Genomic DNA, 17,673 nt, shown 5'->3' with positions numbered 1-17,673 from the left:
AGCTTCCAGAGTTCTTGCATTTTTGAAAGTCACCCTTCCAACATGCGCATTACAATTAATCTCCTTCCTTCTGGGAGTGTGGATTTATGCAGTTATTAGTAATATATCTAATTAAGCTTTTGCCTTTGGTACCATATGGACTTTCTGGGTCATTCTGCCTCAAGCAGTCTTCAGTCAGGAACAGCTGGCTGTCATTTCCATAATTCCAGAGTAAGTTCATTACAAGATGTGCCCTTGATCTCTTGGGTTGCTACAATGTGATGAGCTGGTCTTCTGTAGTTTTGTCCTTGCAGGTGGGTATATCACAGTTTAGCTACAAATATTTCCTTTCCTACACCTTAATATTCTCATTCCTCATTGTACAGGTCCAAAACATAACTTGTACCCTAACGTCTACCAAAACTCATCCAGGATCGTTCACTTTTATCCTCAGAACTCTAACTCCAAATACATGTGCTTTGCTCACAGGAAATTTAGTTAACTGGATTAACTCATGCTTTTTTTAAAGGTTTGTTTTATTTATTTTGAGCGAGAGCTAGATGCAAGCAAGGGAGAGGCACAGATAGAGGGACAGAGAGAGAATCCCAAGCAGGTTCCATAATGTTAGTGCAGAGCTGGATGATGGGCTCGAACTCAAGAACCATGGGATCTTGATCTGAGCCCAAATCAGACACTTAACCGACTGAGCCACCCAGGCACCCGAATCACCTCATTCTTTGTAACTACTCTTCAGTTTTTGTTTTTCCCCCCAATTTACGCCTAATATTTGCACAAAAAGCATACTTTTTTTTGTATATAGAAAGTTTGCTTTAAAAAAATTTTTTTTTAATATTTACTTATTTTGGACAGAGAGAGAGGCAGAGCATGAGCAGGGGAGGGGCAGAGAGAGAGACACACAGAGAATCCGAAGCAGGCTCCAGGCTCTGAGCTGTCAGCACAGAGCCTGACGCGGGGCTCGAACTCACAGACCGTGAGATCATGACCTGAGCCGAAGTCGGACGCTTAACCCACTGAGCCACCCAGGCTCTCCATATGCAGTTTGCTTTTTTGACGCTGTACTCTATTGTTTCAATCATATATATTGCCAGCATCATTTTTTTTTCTTGAGCATTCCTGTATTTTCTCTTCTAAAGCCAGAGGAGCAAAAGTCATAAGCCTACTCAGGAATGGCATCTTCAATCCTAAAGTGTCCATCTATTTTTATAGGGAATCTTCATATGAAGACTAAGCAATGTTGTTGGACAAAGTCGATTTCTCACAGTATTCCAGGGTTCCCCCGATTCTAGACAAATCTACGCTCCATCCAAAACCCTCAAGACTTCAAATGACCCTCCTCCTGTATAGGACTATGCTGAGCCAATGGCAAGTCTGAATTCAGTTGCTTCCTCCTGACCTGCCATGGGATAGACAGACATTCCACTGCCATATTCCTCAGGCCCACGCTTTTAGAAAAAAGCAGAATGGGAAGGACTTCTGAAACCAAAGACCAAAGGCAAAGACTTCCATCTTGTATTGTCTGTGCATTAGCTGGCAGAGAGAATTCTTTCATTTCTCATATTGTCGCCTCTTTTCACAGTTGAGAATTAACTTTTTCTTTCTATGAAGAGATCTGGATCTCTAAGAAAATGAATTGCTACCCCCTGCACTGTTGGTTTCTTCAGGAATAAAACCCATTTACCATTTACAAATAATGACAATTTCCTGCCTCAAGAACCTTAAAAATGTTACAGACTATTGGGATGAAACGCATTGACACGAATACTGTATACTTGGGTTCACAAATGTCATAGAACTTGCATACCCATTCGATCAATGAAAATCTCAAATGTGATCGGCCTGCCATTTGGCTTCACGTGAAAATATTATCCTAGGCGATGGTAATAAATCCATGCAAGTTCATCCCTGTGTGGTAACTTGTAGGATTATGTAAAAGCTAAAATACTAGCTTCTGGGGCGCCTGGGTGGCTCAGTCGGTTAAGTGTCCGACTTCAACTCAGGTCACGATCTCGCGGTCTGTGAGTTCGAGCCCCACGTCGGGCTCTGTGCCGACAGCTCAGAGCCTGGAGCCTGCTTCGGACTCTGTGTCTCCCTCTCTCTCTCTGCCCCTCCCCCATTCATGCTCTGTCTCTCTCTGTCTCAAAAATAAATAAACATTAAAAAAAAAATTTTAAATATTGCTTCAATTTTCTCAAGAGCATATGTAAATTTAGACACTTTGTGGCACTAACATACATACTGAAGGAAAAAACTACATTTTGCCAAAACCAAATCCAAAATCAGCCACATGCGTTTATTGAGCACTGACTACTTTGCAAGTCTATGTGCTCTAAGTTAAATGCTGGGACTATAACTGTGAAAAAGACAAAAGCTTCATGTCTGTCATGGAGCCCAAAAATCAGTTGAACGAGACCAATTTTTTTAAGGTGATCAGAACAATAATCACAACGAGAAAACACAAAACCGGCTGTGAGAATATAATAATGGTGAGAAGAAAGAAGCTATTTTATTTATTTATATTTAAAAAGATTTTTTTTTTGAGAGAGAGAGAGTATGCATGCGCGCAAGTGAGCAGCAGGGAGGAGGAGGGGGAGAGAGACTCTCCAGCAGCCTTCACGCTCAGGCTCAGAGCTCAGTGCCTGAGGCAGGGCTCGATCGCCCGGCCCTGAGATCACGACCTGACCCAAAATCAAGAGTCAGACACTCAACCGACTGAGACACCCAGGTGCCCTAAGAAGTAGCTATTTTAGTCAGGGTGATGATACAACACTCTGAGATGTGATTTACACTGAAATGTCCCAAAAGAGAAAGAAAAAATAAGTCAGCATGGGGATGTGTTAAGACAAGCGATGTCCAGGAAGAGGGAACAGCGTCTGCTAAGGACTGAGGACAAGGAATACTCAGAAGTTTAAGGAACTGAAAAGAAAAGAGATCAGTGTAGCTAAACATGCTCCTTTTTCAGGAGTATTTCTTTCAACACCCTCCCTTCCCCCTCACCATTTTTTCACCCTGCAGGTAGTACATACTCAAGTATACCTGGAATATGAGTTTTGGGGCATCCTTTTCATTTATGTGGCATCACCTGACAGTACAGGTCCTTATTCCTATCTGAATTTCTCAAGCAGAAGTGGCATTTAAGTTGTCAGTAAATTCCACATTATTGGGAAAATCATGTCTCCTGAGATTTAAACACAGTGCTCTGATTTTCTTCCTTCTCAACCCAGTACTATCTCCTAAGAGCAGATAGCTTATTTCTGAGATTGTCGTACGTTAGGTTAACAATCAGAGCAAATTATTAAGATTTATTGCCATTTATTAAGATCAGGCTACCACCTATATGAATGATAATAATTGCTAAGTTTTCATGAAGGCTTCACACTGTGTTAGACATGGGGTGGATTCACTAGCATTACATAATTTAATGTTTGATCTCTATCTCTGTCTTCACTGAAGAAAACACTGAGGCACAAGAAAGGCCAGTAACCCGACCGAGGTGACAAAGCTAATAATCAACAGAGGTGGGAGGCAGCTTTTGAAGTGAATTCAAAACTGAATGGATGCATCAACTCAGGCATGCATCGGTTCATAAAAAGAAAAGCCAGAACAAATCCCTATGTACAACTACTATTTATTTTCATTGAAAACGTATCTCTTTCTGTCCGTCAGGCACATGTATGGCCATTTCCACTGGCCATAAAATGCCAAGAGGACTTCCAAGTTCTTAGTTCTATTTTTGCTAAACCTAGGTTGCTCTCTCTCTCTCTCTCTCTCACACGCACACACACACCACATATACATCTTCAGAGAACCTCAAGTTTTATCTTCCCAAAAGACACACTGAAGGTCCGATGAAACAGATAATTTCTCATTCATCGATGTAATGCTGTTTTGTGTTAAAGAAGGACTCAAAGATTGGCTGTTACCCTGAAATCTGCCTCCCCCTCAGAGTATCTCAAAATTATAAAGCCTTCTTTTCATTACTTACCTACAACGGAGAGTGGAAAAGTAGAATAGGAAAACAATGGAAGTCAAGAAACCAGCTATTTAAATTTCTCTCTTTTCCCTGAAAATGAATGTAACTCTGGCAAGCTGGCCTTCGATAGCCTCCTTGGCAGCTAATCTTGCCTGAAGCTGGCTGGGATTCAAGCATCTCCTATGTTCAATAGAACAGTTGCTAGTTTTCAGCACTGAAGCCTAAGTTACTCAAGTACAGACCCGAGTCGTGACGAACTTAGTGGGTTCGAGCCCCGCGTCGGGCTCCATGCTGACCGCTCAGAGCCTGGAGCCTTCTTCGGATGCTGTGTCTCCCTCTCTCTCTGCCCCTCCCCTGCTTACTCACTCTGTCTCTCTCTCAAAAATGAATAAACATTTAAACAAAGAGTAATATATTAAAACGCTGTTACCACCAACCTATTCCTTAAAGGAAGGCTATGATGGCTATTTATATTTTGTAGAAGAAACCCTGCCCAAAATTCGCAAAATTTGACACCAGTAAAAAGAACCATTTTGAAAAGTTAGAATTAGAGGGCCAATTTTAATGGTACTTTGAGTTTGGCATTTTAGACATATGATAAATAATTTCCTTTCATAATTACAGCACCGGGTTGGGGGAGGGTGGGTACCAAGGGAGTTTTTTAGGCCTTTAATATCAATTTACTGATTGATGGTGATAGATGACAAAAACGTTTCACGCTATATAATTTCTTACCAAAAACTTTATCTTTCAGTCATGAAAACGGAAACGAGTAGGCAAGAAACAGAAAAATTGTGGCCTGGGCGAGGTGACCTTCCTTCAAATATTGCTGAAAAAAACTGAATGAGGGAAAAGGAGTGAACGAATCAGACGTGGGGCATTCTGGGTAATAGGAAGTCACAGTGGGTATAGATACTGTCAGAAGCTCTGCGTGCACAACACTACCTTTCGTCTTCCCACTGAATCATTCTAACCGGCACACACGCGGGCTATATGACTCCCCTCTGCCTAAGAAAACCTTCCCTTGACTCCATATTCTCTGCCAGCCCCCATCCCATTTCTTTGCTCTCCTCTGTAGACAAAAAATGCTTCAAAGTTGCTGACACTTCCTTCAATTCTCTTCTCGTTTCCTCTTAAGGCTACGGACTCCCTGCACTCGGCCATCACTGCTCACCAAGACTGTCAGTGACAGATGGCTAAGGCCACAGGTCAGTTCTCGGTATGCATCTTTCTCAACGTATCAGGAGCTTGATAGATGGGAGTCTACTCCCCATCCTTTATGCACTTTCTCATTAACACCTTCTGGAAACCACTCTCTCTCTGTCTTCCTCTCACCTGTTGGCTGCTCCTTCGAAGTCTCTTTTGCTGGTATCTCCTCTTGCCTCCTTTTGCCACACGCTCCTCCCCATACACAGACTCCTTCTTTCTGCTCCAAATTCGCTCATCACTCACAGGCACCAGCAATGCTCTCTCTCTCTAGATTTCCACACTGCCAACTATCACCTCCTTCAAGGCTTTGTTGAGTGGTCACCTTCTCAGTGAGGCCTTCCGTTACCATCCTATTTAAAACGATAATCCCGAAGGCCTTCCCCTTCCACGATCTCTAATTCCACTTACCTGCCGTTTTTTTAATGTTTATTTTCGAGAGAGAGAGAGAGACAGAGACAGAGACAGAGCATGAGCTGCGGGGGGGGGGGGGGGGGGGTGGAGGGGAGTACAGAGAGAGAGGGAGACACAGAATCCCAAGCAGGCTCCAGGCTCTGAGCTGTCAGCACAGAGCCCGATGTGGAGCTCGAACTCACAAACCGCGAGATCACGACACAAGTTGGAGGCTTAACCGACTGAGCCACCCAGATGCCCCCTAGTTGTTGTTGTTGTTGTTTAATGGTGCTTTTACCTTCTAACATACAACAGAATTTATTAATTATATTTATTGTTCGGGTTCTATCTCCCTCCAATAGAATATAACATCCCTGAGGGCAGAGATTTTTTTTGTTTGTTTCCTTCACTCATTTACCCCAAGGGCCTAGAATAGTACCAGGCACAGCATTCTTGCTCTATAAATTCATTCATTGGATGAATGAATAAGGGTTACTAGAGAGAGAGACTATTCTCCCCCACATCCTGTATCTTAACGCTCTTTCACTAGAGGGGCCTCCCCTTAGCATTCCTGAACATTCCTAAACACCCTAAACATTCTCAAGTCTCCCCCTTACTAAAAAACAGCAACAGCAATTTGACCTAGATTGTGAATGACCAATAAATAACTCACCATCGGGAGCAAGAGAATAAAACTAAGGCTTCAGCCTGAAGACACACTTGGTGTTTCATCATAACCCTCAACAAATATCACTTAACCAACTTAGTGTAAATGTCAGCTATGATCGGTTGATTAGATAAACATGTTCCATAACAAGCAAGCCACTTAAAAAAAAAAGTTATTATACATAAAATTTATATAGCATCCTTCTTCGAAGACATGTTAAGAGAGGCTTTGCATTTTGAAAATACGATTAGCGCTCATTTTCTATGAAGCTTCTTTTCCCATTAATTGTATTTATTCATTCCAGGGATTCAAAGCTCCAGTCTTAAAACTGCTAATGACCCACTGGAGAAGCCATAGGCAAGTCATGTAAATATGCCCCAGGCTAATTTCCCCCTCAGTAAAATGAGTATATATAAAAAAAAAAATCAACGCTACTAGAAAGAAAATTCTTGAAAATTTCCTTAGAGATAGTTGAAAAAACGCTGTAAATAGGGCATATTGTATGACTGTTTACTGACTGTTACTCCTCATGCACTAGCCCCACTATGTCTATGGGAAGAGAGTTTAAATTCACAACAGAAAAAGTGACTACACATATAATGTCTAGGAAGACAGAGAGTTTAAAAAATCAAGTCAGCACAGGGGTGCCTGGGTGGCTCAGTCCTTTGAGCATCCGACTTCGGCCCAGCTCATGATCTCACAGTTTGTGAGTTCGAGTCCCACGTCGGGCTCTGTGCTGACAGCTCAGAGCCTGGAGCCTGCTTCCCATTCTGTGTCTCCCTCTCTCTCTGCCCCTCCCCTACTCACACAGTGTCTCTCTCTCCCTCAAAATGAAATAAACATTAAAGAAATTAAAAAAAAATTAAGCCAGCACAGAAGGAAGATATTTCTTTAAGCCATTCTGAGTAATATATTTAAAAGGCACGCTACTAACAAACTAGACAGATACAAAAGTCCAGCAGCAAGCCTTTCCTTGAGTGGCAGAACAATCAAACAATAACTGTTGACTCCTGCCTTTCAGGGTGAATGCTCTCAGGTGCAAATGAACAATCCATCTACACACATTAAAGGAGAGTCATCATATGTGTCCCCCCAGGGAGTCACACAGCTGTCAAAGGGGATAGGGCTTCCGTCCTTCAAGGTTTTACCCTCTAAAATTTTCTTTGCTTACACAGAGTTTATATTCATTGATAAGAAAAGAGGAAGAGATCAATGGGTATTAAATAGGCAGAGGTTATGAACACAAAATTCACAAAAAGTAAACTAGTCACAAGCATCTGGAAAAAGTGTTCAGCCTGCTGAATGAAACACAATACCATTTCCCATTAAATTAGTTCTCTTTGCAAAGTACCATTCAGTGTTGTGAAGTTACATTAACACAGATGCTTTCAGGTCTTGTTGATACTTTGTTGATACTTCCTTAACTTTTAAAAAACCCTTTGGGAAAACAATGTTCTTTCTGTTTGTATCTAGATACATATCTAGACTAATATGCGTTTAGACTAATGATTTCACTTCTGGGATCTGTCTTAAAATTCTAAAATATGTCCCATACAACACTTAGATTATTATATAATATTTAATAATAGTTACAAAGGCTAAAGGGCATTATAGGCAATTCTTAATGATCATTATATTTGGTTAATAAAATAAAGAAATAAAAATCCCTGAATCATTTCTATAAATACATACATTCACATATATATAAATACTGGGAGTACACAAGATGAACAGAAGAGATAAAGTTGGAGTCACTGTTGTTTTTAATTCAGAGAGCTAATTTAAATTTTTTTCTGTAATGTTACCATTTTTTAACAAAAGTAGAAAGCTCTTAATGCAATCGAAAAATCTAACAAACTATCTTGAAAATACTTTTGGTGTTACAAAAAAAACAATGCAGGTATATATTTTCCCTAATTTGTTGATTTAACCTTAATAGTTTTTTGTTTTTTGTTCTTTGTTTTGCATGTGGGGAATGGAGGCAAACTCTGGGTCTTCTGAAAGACTCTTCATGCATAAGAAATAAAGAAATAAAGGAAGGAAGGAAGGAAGGTAGGAAGGCAGGAAGGCAGGCGGGTAGGAAGGAAGGAAGGAAGGAAGAAAGCAAGAATGCTGATACAGGAATTACATCAGGTAAGAAATAAGAATTAAAAGAAAAGTACTTGAACCTGAAATGTTAACATTTTGAAGAACTACATTTCTCTGTAAAAATGTGTTAAAATGATTATGTTACATTTCCACTTGAAACATTGGAATTTTCTCATATGACTGCTTAAATAATTTTTTGCTACTAGGTTAGATACTTAAGCAGGCCAAATGACTCAGTAATTTGGTAGTAAATTATTAATACGCTGTTCTAAAAGTCTAACCTTCCAGAAAGATATGACTTTGGTTCAGAGAGATTTAATATTAAAAATAGGCTACCCGATCAGGGATTTGGCTGGAAAAGTGCCAGTGGTATGGAGCATTTAGTAATAAAGCACTGCAAAGTACCCTACTGACCTAAAATAGTTAATGCATCCCTTAAGCAGCTAACCTACCTTCAGAAGGTGATTTAAGAACTAGAGACAATCTGGTTTATACAAATCTATATTTAGAAATTTGCTGCGAATTTTAGACTGCGTAGCTAGAGGGAGATGTGCTGTTGGTTATATTAATATGTTATTCATGCTAAAAACCCCGACTCTATTAAGAACACTTAATAAAAAGCAATTCATATAATATTTCCTGTCTCACAAATAAGGAAGCATTTTTACTGCAAATATTCAGTACATGGTTCCATAGACCAAATGCTTGTGTCGCCCCCAAATTCATATGTTGAAACCTAATCTCTAAGGTGATAGTGTTAGGAGGTGGGCTTTTGGAGGCTGATTAGGTCATCACAGTGGAGCCCATGTGAACGGGATTAGTGCCCTTGTAAAAGACACCTCAGAGAGCTCCCTAGCTGCTTTGACCACATGAGGTCGTAACAGTAAGAAGGCTGTCTGTGAACCAGGAAGCAGGCTCTCACCAGACACTGAATCTGCCAGTGCCTTGATCTTGGACTTTCCAGCCTTCTCAGCTCTGAGAAGTAAATATCTTTTTTTTTTTTTTTTTAATGTTTCTTTATTTTTGAGAGAGACTGAGAGAGAGAGAGAGAGAGGGCACAAGCAGGCGAGGGACAGAGGATTTGAATCAGGCTCTGTGCTGACAGCAGCCAGCCCCATGTGGGGCTTGAACTCATGAACCGTGAGATCACGATGTGAGCTGTTGATAAAACTTCCATCAAGCAGGACGAAGATGGCTTGCCAGTTTGGCAAAGTCCAGAAAGATCTTGTTACTGCTGCTGCCCATGCCTGTTGACTCTTGCATTATGGCCTGAGGACTACTGTTTTGCAGTCTGCTACAGCATTCATGTGTTATATGCCAGATGCTTCTACTGTTAAAACAGACACCAGGGGCGCCTGGGTGGCTCAGCTGGTTAAGCGTCCAACTTCAGCCCAGGTCATGATCTCACGGCTCGTGAGTTCAGGCCCCGCGTTGGGCTCTGTGCTGATGGCTCAGAGCCTGGAGCCTGCTTCGGATTCTGTGTCTCCCTCTCTCTCTGCCCCTCCCTAGCTCATGCTCACACTCTCTCTCTGTGTCTGTCAAAAATAAATAAACTTAAAAAAATATTAAAGGAAGCTATTAAAATAAACAAACATAAGACACACCAAACTTGAGCACTCCAAACCAAAGATAACACCTACTAGGTTTTCCACTTCATTTAAATAACAATCATTTAACATTGTGTACAACTAAATTTATTATTATCTCTCCCTTCCCAATATACACACACATTAGAATATATGATTGTATTTTCGTGCCCATGATGAGGACAGAAAGTCTGTGTTTTTCACCTCCGTATCCCCAGGGCCAGCGTACAATCTGAGAAGAAGACAAGGCTGGGGTTTACAGTCTAGTGAAGGAGACAGACGTTACAGAAGTAATAACCTAAACATTATTTTATGACAATTTTGGCAGTGACGATCCAGGAGAAGCACAGGGTGCTTTGAGGAAATGTAGCAGGGGGAACAAGGAGGGGCTTCTAAAAGGAAAATCATATTTAGGCTGGGTCTGAAGTTAACAGGCAACAAGTTATACAAAGAGGTAAGGGAAAATGTTTCAAGGCAGAAGGACCAATTTGAAGAGGAGAATGCTCTTAGCACGTTTAAGGAGCTAGAGCTTAATGAGAAAAAGGAAACCTTTGAGAGAACTCATCTGGATATGCCTTTGGACACTTAATACTGCACGCATAAGTTGATGCATTCAAATTACCAAGGGAATTCCATTATGGTAATACCATTAATTCCTTAACTTTTCTGGGATGAACACACGCAATCAGCTTGAACCATCCTTTATCATCATCATGTTTATATCCAACCATTCATTCAGCAAGTAACTACCATGTGCCAGACACTGAGGATACAAGAAGAAATACGATACATTCCTTGTCCTCAAGTAGCTTACGATACTTGGACTAATTACCAATCCACATTTAAAAATTTCAAAACATAAAAAGCATACATTTTATTACATACAATAAAAAATTATAAAAATCAATATAACATTGGGAAAAAATATACCAATGACAAAGGGTTCATTTCTTTCATATGTTAATAGATCTTAGAAATTAGTAAGAAAAAGACCAATGCTATTGGAGAAAAATGGACAAAAATGACAGGAGATATTCACAGAAAGAGAAATGGTTTCTTTAGAAAGCATATAGAAAATGTCCAACTTTCATTATGATGTTAAAAGGGGCAAAATCAAAGAAAATGCTAGTTTTTCTTGGCAAAGATGAAAAGCAAAGCACTTATTAGTGTGGAACACATCTTTGTCCCTTAAGGGTAAAATCTGGTTGCACTTATCAAAATTGAAAATTCACTTACCCTTTGACCAATAATCCCAATTCTGATTCTTAAAATTAATACCTCTAATTAATTTTATAGGTATATACAAATATATGCAAAGGATGTATATATAAGAATGTTCATTATGGCATTATTTGTGTTACAGATGACTTAAAATAATGTAACTATCTACCAGGAGGAGACTGATTAAATAAATTATGGTGCATCTACATTATGGCCTATTATTGAGACATTAAAACTAATAAGGCCTATATATAGCCATATGTATTAACATGGAACAATTTCCAAGATATATTTTACAGTTAAAAAAAGAAAAAAAGAAAAAAGCAAGAGACAAAACAGTAGATACTATTCTGGTATTGTCTCTGTGTGTGTGTGTGTGTGTGTGTGTGTGTGTGTGTGTGTGTATTTTTTTTTTTTTTGAGAATACATATACTAGTTTTTAGGCTACCTCTAGAACATTTAAATGGCTGCACATGAAATAATCCTGAGAGGATATTAAAAATCTCTGTGCTTCGAGGGTGCCTGGCTGGCTCAGTAGGAAGAGTGTGTGACTCTCAGGGTCATGAAAGCCCCACATGGGGTGTAGAGATTACTTAAACAAATAAAACTTTAAAAAAATATCTATGTTTGGGCTATATCCCCCAAAAATTCAACCAGAAACTCAGGGGCAGGACCAGGCATCAGTCCTTTTTAAAGCTCTGCATATAGTTCTGTTGACCACTGACAGTTGAGAACTCTACGCCAGGACACCTAACAGTGATGGCCTTTGGCGAGGAAACCTGAGGGATCCAGGGCCAAGCAGGGGTGGGAGGGACTTGCTTTTCACTGTGGAACCTTTTATAATGCTTGAAATTGTATTTTTTTTTAAAGCCATGATCATAATACTTGCAAAAGAAGGTAACTGGATCATTTTCTTACACCATACACAAAAATAGACTCAAAATGGATTAAAGACCAAAATATGAGACCAGAAACCATAAAAATCCTAAAGGAGAGCACAGGCAGTAATTTCTCTGACATTGGCTGCAACAACATTTTTTAGTTATGTCTGCTGAGGCAAGGGAAAGAAAAGCAAAAATAAACTATTGTACTACATGAAAATAAAAACCATTTTCACAGAAAAGGGAACCACCAACAAAACAAAAAGAAAACCAACTGAATGAGAGAAGATACTTGCAAATGATATATCTGATAAGGGGTTAATACCCAATATATATAAAGAATTTATACAACTCAACACCCACGAAACAAATAATCTGATTAAAAATGGGCAGAAGACACGAACAGACATCACTCCAAAGAAGACATACCGATGGCCGAAAGACACGTGAAAAGATGCTCAACATCACTCATCATGAGGGAAATGCAAATCAAAACCACAATGAGATATCCCCTCACACCTGTCAGAATGGCTAAAAATAAAAAAAAAACACACACAAGAAACAACAGGTGTTGGCAAGGATGTGGAGAAAAAAGAACCCTTGTGCACCACTGGTGGGAATGCAAACTGGTACAGCTGCTTTTGAAAACAGTATGGAGGTTCCTCAAAAAATTAAAAATAGAATTACCATATGATCCAGTACTGGGTATTCCACGACTGGGTATCATGCCCAAAGAACACAAAGACGCTAATTTGAAAAGATATATGCACCTCTACGTTTATCACAGCATTATTTACTATAGCCAAATTATGTAAGCAATCCAAGGGTCCATTGATAGATGAGTTGGATGAAGAAGAGTGAAATCTTGCCGTTTGCAACAACATGGCTACATCTACAGGGTATAATGAATGGTAAGTAAAATTAGAGAAGAACAAATATCATATGATTTCATTCATATGTGAACTTTAAGAAAGAAAACAAACGAACAAAGAAAAAGAGAGACAAACCAAGAAACAGACCAACTATAGAGAACAAACATGGTTATGAGAGAGGAGGTGGGTAGGGGGTGGGTTCAACAGGTGATGGGGACTGAGAATACACTTGTGATGAACAATGAACCACATGTTGTATATCTGAAACTAATATAACATTGTATGGTAACTACACTGGAATTACATTTTTAAAATTATTTTTTAATTTTTTTTTAAAATATGAAATTTATTGTCAAATTGGTTTCCATACAACACCCAGTGCTCATCCCAACAGGTGCCCTCCTCAAGGCCCATCACCCACCCTCCCCTCCCTCCCGCCCCCCTGGGATTAAAATTTAAAAACAAACAACAACAACAAAACCAAAAAAACAAAAAATGTGATCACTGATATTGGCAAAACTACCCAGAGGCAGGAAGGTGAACTTACTGATTTTGCAGGGTATTCAGGAGGTTGGGGGGGTGTCTTAGCCCTGACTCCATGGAGGACTACAGGACCTCTAGTAACCCTGGGCCTCTTTGGCTCTGTTAACTCTATTTCTGGAGTTGCTTTCTTCTTTTCTCCCAAAATGTCTTTGTAAATCTCCAACATCAAAGGTCACAAAACTGACCAAAACAACTGTGGCACTTAACTTTAATGTTTATTTATTTTTGAAACAGAGAGACACAGAGCATGAGTGGGGGAGGGACAGAGAGACAGGGAGACACAGAATCCAAAGCAGGCTCCAGGCTCTGAGCTGTCAGCACGGAGCTCGCCGTGGGGCTTGAACTCACAGACTGTGAGATCATGACCTAAGCTGAAGTCGGATACCCAACTGACCGAGCCACCCAGGCGCCCCGTAACAACCGTAGCATTTAAAATGGCAATCCATAGGGCGCCTGGGGGGCTCAGTCGGTTAAGCATCAGACTCTTGGTTTCATTTCAGGTCATGATCTCACACTTTCATGAGTTCAAGTCCCACATGGGGTTCTACGCTGGCAGCTCAGAGCCTGCTTGGGATTCTCTCTCTCCCTCTCCTTTTGCTCCCTCCCACACTCATGCTGTCTCTGTCTCTCTCAAAATAAATAAATAAACTTAAAAATTAAAAAAAAAAAGAAAAAGGCAAGCCATCAGCTACTCACTAATCCCCTTTTTCTGCTGTACTTACATGTGTATTCATGGTTCTACTCTCTGCATGAATACCTAAGTTCCATGAAGGCAGGAGTCGGTGTGACTTTCGTTCACCATTGAGTCCCCAGTACCTAGCACAGGGCCTCGTACACAGCAGGCACTCAATAAATGTGTGCTGGCTGCAAACGGATCCGCTCTGTTGTTCAGCTCTATGAAAATCTCATCATCCACCTCTTTCTACCGCATCACCCCAAGCCTAGTTATCGCTCACGCCCTGTGTGGGCTCCGACTACAGCTCTGATTGGTCTTTCTGCCTCTGCCCCGCCCCCAGCCCTTCCACGCAGGGAGCCAAAGGAAACTTCTTCAAACGCGCTAGCTCACAACATTCCCCCTTACAGAACATTCCCATTGCCCCCCATGTCACTTAAAAAATAAATCCCGTGTCTCGCTGATACACTTTGGCCTTTGCCTACATCTCCAGACACATCTCGCACTACTTTTCTCTTCCTTCGCTACCTGCCAGCCATAAACATCGCCTTTTTGACTTTTCTTTTTTCTTTTTTCTTTTTTTTTTTTTTTGGGACAAACGAAACTCTCTTGGCTTTTGAACTTCTACTTCTGTCTTTCCCACTGCTTGAAGCTCTTCTTCCTCTCTGGCTACAGTTCCCATCACATCACCCGGCTTATCTTCTTCGGAGAGTCTCTCACATGACGCAAAGACTTATTTAGTCACTGTTTACTTTTCGTTGGCTACCCCACTCCCCGCCCCCCTCCCTCCCGCAACCCTGTCCCCACGCTCTGCAAACACAGCACAACTCTTAGATATGGGAAAGTGGTGCCTGTACACTCCCAGCCCCTGTCTTTTCCTCCAAACTAGAACTTTCTGCCGGAAAATCTGTATTTGTCCTGTAGCAACACATATACTATATATACACACACACGATAGCCTCTAGACAACACGTGGGTTGAAATATAGCTAGTGCAACGAATTTTAAAATTTCACTTAATTTTGGTGAATTGACATCCTAATAGCCCTACGTGGCAAGGGCTACCATATTATACAGGGTAGTTTTAGAGAGTCTGGGAACTGGAGCGTCCGGAATTTGCTGACCAAATGGCCACGGGCCTGTTGGGTCTGCCTGGGCTTCTTCCCAAGTTCACACTTCTCAAGATACACTTCCCTGCCCGAGTGCACACTCCTAGACCCAGCTGTGGCTAGGGGCAGCTGTATGATGAGGGAGGTTGGCAGTGATGAGCAGGGGCCTGAATGTGTAGGCTGGGCTTCTACTCACATGCAAAAGCCCCTCACGGACCTTGACAGACCCAGGGGGACGTGAGGTCTCTATGTCAGCTCTCTCCGTCCGCTGCCAGATCTCCATGCGGCATTTCAAGGACAATTGTAAATTCAAACTGGTTCGCAATCATAAAGGCATGCACTATTTGGGCCTCCTTTGGTCCTCTTGCCCTCTGACCCGGAAGAAGCGGGTTTACCACCATGTGAGGGGCTTCATTTTAATATCTGGATCTCCTACTCTGAGCTGATTGCCTGGTACCCACCCTGGTGCACAGTCGTTGCCCAGTACATATTTTGGGTAAGTGAATAAAGTACAGGTCTATCATGGGGTGTCATGATCTCATGGCTCGTGAGTTCAAGCCCCGCCTCAGGTTCTGTGCTGACAGCTCAGAGCCTGGAGCCTGCTTCAGATTCTGTGTCTCCCTCTCTCTCTGCCCCTCCCCCACTTGTGCACTGTCTCTCTCTGCCTATCAAAAATAGTTAAATGTAAAAAAAAAGTTAAAAAAAAGAAATAAACATTAAAAAAATGTTTTTAAAGTAAAGGTCTATCATATCAAAGTTGGGGTAATATTTGGTGTTAAACACAAAAACAACTTCAGTAGCCTTACTGAGTGTCCCATGGATTGTTTGGCACGTAGTATAACATTTCTGTTTCCTACCAATGTGGCATCCAGTCATGAATAAAACCGAACCTGTACCATCCCATCATCTGAGGAACACCGAGAAAGACCCCCAGCAAAGTCAACAAGGCGTTTCAGTACAGAGAAAGAGAAAGCCGTGGTAAACAGAGAGAAAATCAGTTCCCGGGATGATAAGCATTTGCAAAGCTGAGCAGAAGAGACAACCCTCCTGAAGAGCCTGGCAAAATCTGGACAAGACTACAAGAGGTGAAGGGCATGGTCTTTTTCTTTTCGTTTCTCTCTCTCTGTCTCTCTCTCTTTTTCTATACCCAACAGTTTTAGTCTCCTTCAGTAAGTTGAAAGATGCAAATCATATCAGACTCCCAATGTATATCACTTATAATTACACATAATTTTGTTGAAATTAGGATGATATGAGGGGCACCTGGGTGGCTCAGTCGGTGAAGTGTCCGACTTCGGCTCAGGTCATGATTCTGGGGCTCGTGAGTTCAAGCCCCGTGTTGGGCTCTGTGATGACAGCTTGGAGCCTAGAGCCTGCCTCAGATTCTGTCTCCGTCTCTCTCTGCCCTTCCTGACTTGTGCTCTGTCTCTCTCTCAAAAATAAACATCCAAAAAATTTTAAAAAAAGAAAGAAATTAGAATGATACGGTAAAAATACACGAAAGCCTCACTGTATAACGAGTGCCCAACCCTTTTCAAGTTATTCTTTTGTGATTTCCATGAAGAACGAAGTAAAAGAATATTTCCACGTACAGTCCAGAGACATGCCTGGAGGGTGGACCCTATCTGACTGTGGCAGGATTTCAGAGCTCTGGGGGAACCACGTCATGCGTGCACATCGTTAGGAAGCAATTATTTTTCAGGGCCTATTTCTGTGCGTGTGAGCCAAGTATTTCATGAATGCAGTGCTCGCAAATACAATTTTAGCCCTCCACAATTCCAACCTCTGTAGGCAATTAAATCACAGGAAAATGAACCTTCTATTAGGTAGGAGAGGTGGGGGCTCCTACCTGTTATTACTGACAGCAGAACCAAAGGATAGCAGCCAGGAGTATAATTTCCCCAGCGGGCACTGGAGAGTAAGAATTAACAACTCCGTTGAGCTCACTTCCTTCCACTTTCAGAAAACACCTCTGCTGCTTGCATTCTTCAGAGTGGCTCCTAGGGGTGGTTACAAGCAAGGCAGCCTACCAGGAAAGGGAAGGCACTGCAAACAGTTTTCCTGACGCAGGGGGCAGTGTGCTAATTAACATAAAATTGGGATCGCAGGCAGAAAAACCTACACATTTTCTAAAAAGTAGGATCCCCCAGTGGGGATAGTATGTGTTTGTTTTCCTACTCACATTTTCTTTTCCAAACAAAGAAAGACAATTCTGTTACATCTTTCTCTAAAAATAACCTGCAAAAATGAATTGTCCTAATTCATAGTTTTCTGATTTACTTTGGAAAGTATTTTAGGGGCACCCGGCTGGCTCAGTCAGTTGAGCATGTGACTTGATTTTGGCACAGGTCATGATCTCATGGTTTTGAGATGGAGTTCCACGGGGGCTGTGCTCTGGGTGTGGAGCCTGCTTAAGATTCTCTCTCTCTCTCTCTCTCTCTCTCTCTCTCTCTCTCTCTCTCTCT

General features: G+C 41.3%; 1 protein-coding gene across 5 annotated transcripts in view; it reads right to left on the bottom strand.

The window, feature by feature from the left end:
- Positions 1-17,673, bottom strand: part of CACNB2 (calcium voltage-gated channel auxiliary subunit beta 2) — a 383,493-nt gene that overhangs the window by 132,262 nt on the left and 233,558 nt on the right. The gene's annotated exons all lie outside the window — the stretch shown is intronic.

The sequence above is a fragment of the Panthera uncia genome, chromosome B4, assembly GCF_023721935.1.
Source record: "Panthera uncia isolate 11264 chromosome B4, Puncia_PCG_1.0, whole genome shotgun sequence".
NCBI lineage: Eukaryota > Metazoa > Chordata > Mammalia > Carnivora > Felidae > Panthera > Panthera uncia.
The sequence above is the reverse complement of the archived record's forward strand: the minus strand, read 5'-3'. Positions and strand labels throughout refer to the sequence as shown.